This window comes from Rhea americana, unplaced genomic scaffold (genome assembly GCF_003343005.1).
Source record: "Rhea americana isolate MKP2758 unplaced genomic scaffold, rheAme1 scaffold_32, whole genome shotgun sequence".
NCBI lineage: Eukaryota > Metazoa > Chordata > Aves > Rheiformes > Rheidae > Rhea > Rhea americana.
This window is the reverse complement of record NW_028186446.1, coordinates 766,980-773,881: the sequence shown is the minus strand read 5'-3', so window position 1 is coordinate 773,881 and position 6,902 is coordinate 766,980. Positions and strand designations below refer to the sequence as shown.

At 35.7% G+C, this 6,902-nt stretch overlaps 1 protein-coding gene across 2 annotated transcripts in view; it reads right to left on the bottom strand.

The window, feature by feature from the left end:
• The window catches only part of ADAM22 (ADAM metallopeptidase domain 22), a 123,766-nt gene extending 117,144 nt beyond the window's left edge, over positions 1-6,622 (bottom strand). For both annotated transcript variants that reach the window (XM_085310467.1, XM_085310466.1), the window contains exon 1: positions 6,549-6,622. The gene's annotated coding sequence lies outside the window, so the exon portion shown is untranslated. The remainder of the gene's footprint in view (positions 1-6,548) is intronic.
• Positions 6,623-6,902: the final 280 nt, after the last annotated feature.

The window sequence follows — 6,902 nt, the reverse complement described above, 5'->3', positions numbered from 1 at the left end:
ATATATATATATATCTCCAAGCATCTGGGCAGAAAGGCTAAAAAGAAAAAAAGAAGAAGAAAAAAACCCACATATATTGACAATAATAGAGGAATACTCATAGCAGAAATTTATTAATCTAAAACTATTTAGTAATATTAAAAAATGTAAAGTTATCAAAATTACCTTTTCAAAATTTACATTAAACATAATGGAATATTATACAGAATAAATTAAAGGAAGRTAACATAACTATTGCTAATTAACATAGGTTTATGGAAAAATTATCTTGTCAGACTAACCAGGTATTTTTCTTGCACAGGATTCAGATTTAATAATAGTAATAGTGTTGATATAATAAGATCAAAGAATGTAGTCCATATTTACTGAACAGTGAATTCTAACCTCAGAGCCTCAGAAATGAGGACTTAAAAATAAATATATCTTGGGAATCATGACAGATAATCAAATGAGACTTCCAACACTGACATAAAAGTAGAAATGTTGTTTTAGGATTATTAAATGGATTGAGTATACCAAATAGAAACACAAAGGTTGTGCTACCTCTGCACAAAATACAGTACAGAGTCTAAATTCCAGCATCTAAGTTCAGCAAGGGTGTTGATAAACTGGAGAGGACAGAGACGAGGCACAGGAATGATTGAAAAACTTAAAAGATGCCTTATTATCAAAGATCCCAGAGCTCAGCCTATTTATTGAAACAAAACGAAGGCTGATAGGCTAAAGGTGTTAAGGGAAGACAAGTCAATGCTACAGAGTTTTTTCAGTCCAAAAATAATGCTCAAAACTTCAACACTGAGTGTAATCAACTACTGCAACAATTTGTATTTTGACAAATTCTCCATTACTACACTTCTTCAAAACAAAATTGGAAAAAAGATATAAAGGCAGGAACCSTTAGTTATGATGCTAGGGTCTAACTATATATTCTCAGCCATTCTTTCTATTGTCATACCCAGTTTAGTAGTTATACACTAGTAAAACTTTGAGTTCTGTCCTCCTTTTCTTCTCTTTCAGCCCAGACAGAATTAGTTGGCATAGTCTCTGTAGAGCTGGCATTTTTCAAAGGATAAAACTTCTAAAGATAAAAAACATAAGCCACTCAAAAAGATAGTTTTCCAAAAGTGTACAACTTGCTATCCAAAATGTGGTAACATAAATGAAGATGCACAATAACTGCCTCCCAGAGAAGAAAATCAACCTTCAGAATTAAGCTACAATATAAGGGAGAAAGTGCTTAACTCCAGTCTGCAATTATGGCCACGTATACACACTAATTTTTCACCAGAGATTGCAGGAAAAGTGAAATGCCTTTGCAAAACAGCACTGTGAAAGAACATTCCAGTTTGGCCAGGGAGGGGTCTGATCACAGAGCACGTGATAAAAATCACTAAGTCACCAGCCAAACATAAATTCCAAAACACAACACACCATCAACGAGTACCTCATTCGGAGGACCTGAATCTAGTCTATACTGTGCTACCAGCGAGTAGGTACTACATATTACTACATATGCTTCTGGGCTGCTCTCATATAGTGCAAAGGGGCATTATTTTAAGTGAGGATCAATTGCCAAAATGCRACCATATCAAAGTGGGGATCCGTAGCCTATGCACATAGAGCATGAATAAGAAAAGTGAACGTAGCTTAAACTCCCCGCACCCCAGAGGTTCCTCATGGACCGCAGGTACCAAAGGCACGCATTGAAGCAGCTCGTGAGGGGCAGGGCTAGACTTTAGGGAGACCCAAAAAAGCTCAGAGAGAGCTCTGCTCCTCCCCCAGTTTGATCTGATCGTCACTTACTACATCTCGGTATCCAMGCAGTAACCTAGATTCATTCCAAGAATTCTGCCGAGCACAACGACCGGAACGTGTTTTCGCAGGAATGACCGACTTGTCGGAGGTATCATCTAGCACGTCATGTGAAACCATTTAACCGCACACCAGCTTCTTTGCAGGCAGTCAGAAGGAATGCAAGACTCGGCAGGGGGAACGCAGGAGAAAGACTTACCAGAAATGGTAAGAGTCAGAAATAGTATAACTGCATTTTTCAAATCATGTCAAGGAGCTAACTCTTTTGAATTCCACACAGCCAAATGTTTACAATTTAGAGCAAATTTAGGAATCTGTTTTTCATTTATAGCTTACAAGACACATTGGTATCAGTGTTAGAGACCATTTGCCAAGAGAAATTACAAGCAAGATTTTAGTAGTGTGTCTCATGAAAAAGCTGGCACTTGTCTGTTAAGCTGCCTTGTATTTTTAGTCTGTTTTCAGGATTTTTTTGATGAAGTTTATGATCTGATTCTGTAGGGTTTTCAAAATTCTAGTTAGAACACATTCCTAACAAATATTCCTCTCAAGGAAGGAGGAAAGTCTATATCCTTCTCACCAGAAGCTGCAAAAACTATTCTGTGGCATAGCAGAACAGTTCATTTCTAGAGTGCCAGGAACCTTCAAGAATCATTAGACAGAAATATTTTAAAATAAGATCAGAATATACAAAATACCTATCAGTATTTTCTGAATGGGCTTCTTTGTTTTTTGCCTACTTTTTATAAGCTAGCAGAAAAAGGCATTTGTTTTCCACATGTAAAATAGAGTGATTTTTTAAAAACTTGCCTCATTTGAAATTTTTGAGCCCTCTGAATGCCTTTGATTATCATGACTACAGAATTATATACACTGCAGGTGCACCACTGGGACATAATCAGGCATTCACTGGGAAGAGAAGTCCATACACACTTTCTAAAGCGGGTAGTGTTTTTGAACATTTCTTGCCTCRCCTACTACTACTTTATTGATTATTTTCCACTAGCACATGGATCAGAAGAATTAGATTTTTATGTTGCAAGAAGAGAGTGCAGGTGGTGATTATGCTGCCATCCTGGTCACCCAGTGACAGTAGGAGGGACGGAGCAATCCTGAAGAGCTGAACGTCAGCTTGAAATCCTTATTTATGTTCGTGATCCTGCAGAGCACGTACCTCTCATCACAATACCTGAGGACCTCACACTGTTGATGCGCTCACAAACAGCAGATACTGTATTTTTCTGATGAACAAACCACATTATAGCACATGCTTTCCCAACTGAACAAAGTTACAGCTTTCCTTGCTCTGTTCTGCAATTGAATCTCTGCTACTTTACAAACAAATAGAAGTGCTCTGGTCCAGGTCTCCGCAGACACATGCAAGTGTTTCACAGCAACAAAAGTACCTCAAAGAGGCCTTCGGAAACATGCTGACTTTCCTGCTGAGCTCTGCTGTTTAACCATACAATTGAAACCCAAGATGAAAGTGTAAATGGTCACATGGCAACATTTAAGGAGAAATATCCTGCATAAAAAAAGAAATATCCATTTACTGAGTCACAAGTCCTACAACAGTATCAGAAACTTCAGAGGGAAAGAATAAAAAAAGAAAAGAAAAGAAGCACACCTAATTGCTATGCAACTCACGCACAGTTCTGGGTGGATGGCCAGATCTGGATGTGCTCTGAAGGAGAAAAGCCTACAACCAGCACTAGCATACACAAGGTAATGGTCAATTCCGAGATTTGTTAGTGCTGAAGAATGCATTAATGAAGATGACCACAGAAAACACAGCTCCATTATATGCATTTCTCAATGCAGAAGGATACTGAGGCAATGGTTTCATAAGAACACTAATGCAACTAATGCATTTCCTAACCTTTGCCTGAGGGATTGAACCTTTTAAATATACAGCTAATTTGATCTAAAAGCTCCTTTGTAAATATTTTAGCCAGTTGAACAGAAAAAAAAAGTTGAAACAGAAACACTATCTTAAAAAAAGCTTCCTGTAAAGACACTGTCACAGCTCAGGACAAAAAGGGGGGCAGAGAGATGACATACATGAAGAAAATGCCATTACTGCAGAAAAGGAAACTACACTGTAATTATCAGCTTTTAGGTCTTTTATCCCCAAAATATTAGTTAAGGTAACATTTGAGTGCATCTCACATCTGCATTTAATGTGAATAAATATGCATTTAAAACTGGATGAAATTCAAAATCAACGGAAGTATACAGATTTAAATGTTTAATTGATTTGGCATATAGTAATGCCAGTTGGAAAATTATTTTTCCTTCCCCTTACTTGCACTGGACTTGCACTTGCACTTGGCCTTCGAGTTTTGTAATATCTCAAATCACTGCAAACTTTGCCCTTTGGTTCCCTTCCCACCCCCCTTATCTTTCCAGGTCTTCTTTCCAATTCATTGCAGAGATGATCAACTTTCAGTCACATCATTGCACAGCTCTGTCTCTCTAGGTACAAACATTGCTGCCAATTCCAAAGCATTTAAGCCCCCGTGATTTTACAACAAAGGAGACTAAGAAAGGCAGAAGGAGTCTCTCCTTTCTTACAACCTATGCATTTTAAATGATTTGTTTCCCTCTCTGTCCCCCATCACCTCCTTTAACATTCTTCAAGTGAATATTAAGTGTAAGAGCTAATTTTACCACAGAGGTTTGCCTGACAATGTTTTTGATATTCGTAGAGGTTCAGCAATAAATAGTAAGTCAGTAATTTTTCCAGAAGAAAACTAAAATCTTGAACCTTGCTCCTTTCAAGTATTCAACTGCTTTTCAATTTTAAGGCTACTGTGGGCCAAATTTGTAAACCATTCCCTCCAGAAATATGATGTTTTTCTGTCAAAACACTTAGAAAAATATACAGAGAATATAATATAGGCAGCAAGAATTAAAATAAGAGAAAAATATTAGTAAGGTTAAAAATACATACAGCTTTTTGAAAGGAACAGATTTGTTCACAGAAATAGTAATTAAGAATGCATTTTAAATGTTTCTCTGATATTCCTGCCCATCTTTTTATTTGATGATCTGTCCAGACACAAATGTAAATTCAGAGGCAATTTAAATCTTGATTTAAATATCATCATTAATTTCCTTACAGCCTCCTAGTTTTCATTTTGCAGAATTTGTGATTTTGTTCATAGTATAGTACAGAAATAACAATTCCTTAGAAAATGTTCATCTTTAAGTTGGATTCTGGCACTCTTAAGCATAATAAGGGCAGATTTTGGCAGCCTTATTCATAAAAATACTGGTCTAATGTCATTAAAGACAAAGAATGACACCATAAAAATGGAATCCAGCTCAAAACAAATCACATTTTAGGTATATTTATATATCTTTATCTTTTATACATAAAATATACAAGTGTATGTACATAAAAGCAAAGAGCTATCTCCAGAGATCTATTGCAGTTCGTAATAAAATGAACATCCTTAGCTTGTCTTTTCATATACTGTTAGTGAATTTATTTACTTTTATTAAGATGATCTGAAATTCATACTGAAAGGAAAATCCTGACTTAGAAATCATTACCTGTGAACACACTCTTAATCTGCTGCATAAAACAAACACAGGCTTGTGCAACCTCCTCTCAGTAATGCTTCAAATACAAACAAAATTAATATTTTCAAACATTCAATTCTGTGGAATTAGTACTTCCCAAAATGACATCCTTCCTTCAGCATTCATTTAAAGTGTGTTAGTGGTTTTAATTTTAGTTGTTTTAGATTTAAAAGCTGACACATTTAAATCAGTCTCTCTCCCTGTCTCTCTAGCAGTGCAGCATCTCTTCCCTCTGCCATCAGCAACAATTCACACAAGTTTTTAACTCAACTTATGCACAGATTATCACTGTTTAAAATGTGCCTAGAAGTAAAAGAACTGAGACTAAGCCGACTTCCTTTGTATGCTGAATTGTTCATCTTTAGAGTAGAAGAACTTGTAGGAATTCAACAGTTCACCTCTTACGCTAAAACATGCAACTTCACGTTCAATTATTAGGAACTTAAATTAATATAATAAATATAGAAGATTTATTAGGTATCAATTCTCTTTTCACTTCAGAGCAGAAAAGCAAAGCACCTCCTATTCTAAAATAGTTGTGCTAAAGAGAAACTTGGAAAATTCATTGCTGAAAGCTATACATCAGATTTTAAGTTTACTATTGTTCAATCTTTCTATTTAAACTGAAGTTCACAGTGTGCTCCTGCCTTAAAATGCTTCTCTGTTCTGAAAAGACTGTAAACTCATCTGCAGAAACATCATTCACAACTATTCACCTCATTCCTTTTTTGACGATTATCTGTATCTGTACTGAATCTCCTCATACTCAACTATTAAAATACTATCAGCTACCAGTTTTCAGCAGCTCTGTATTTTTATATCTAGTCAGGTTCTGCATGAATACAGTAATTTGCCTTCATGGTAAACCAAAAGACTGCAAATGAAATTATAAAACAACAACATTAGTTACACTACGGTAGCTAATAACTAGAAGTAACCAGGGGAATACCAAAGTCTGCAAAGAAATTGGAGAAAATAAATAAAAAAATAAATAAAAAATAATCTAAAATACAGTTTTTTCAAATGAACCCAATACCTAAAAATAGTATTTACGCTGTAACAGAACCTGTAAAACCTCCATCAAAAGCTGACATTTCACTGGCATCAGGTCCTGAACCAACACAGAATAAGATACAGTCATTACTTACTGGTTTAGTGTCACATCAAGGATGAAGGATGATCCAAAAGCATCAACTTGGAAGCTGGCTCGAGCAATGTGGGTGGACTGTAATATCAAAAAGACTGAAATTAGTATTCAGCTACTACAAAACGTATCATACAGGTTTGTGAACGCAGAAAGTAAACAGTAACAATATGCCATTAACCAAATAAAATTACATTGAAATAGACATAGTTGTATTCTATTATACTGAATAACAGATTTGTTTGTTTTCTTCATCTATGAGGGAGAATTGTTGGGAATTCTTGAAAAAGCCTATGAATTATTTACCACCTCCATGTTAATCCATCAACACTGCAGGATGCATTTTGTTTCTTTAAAA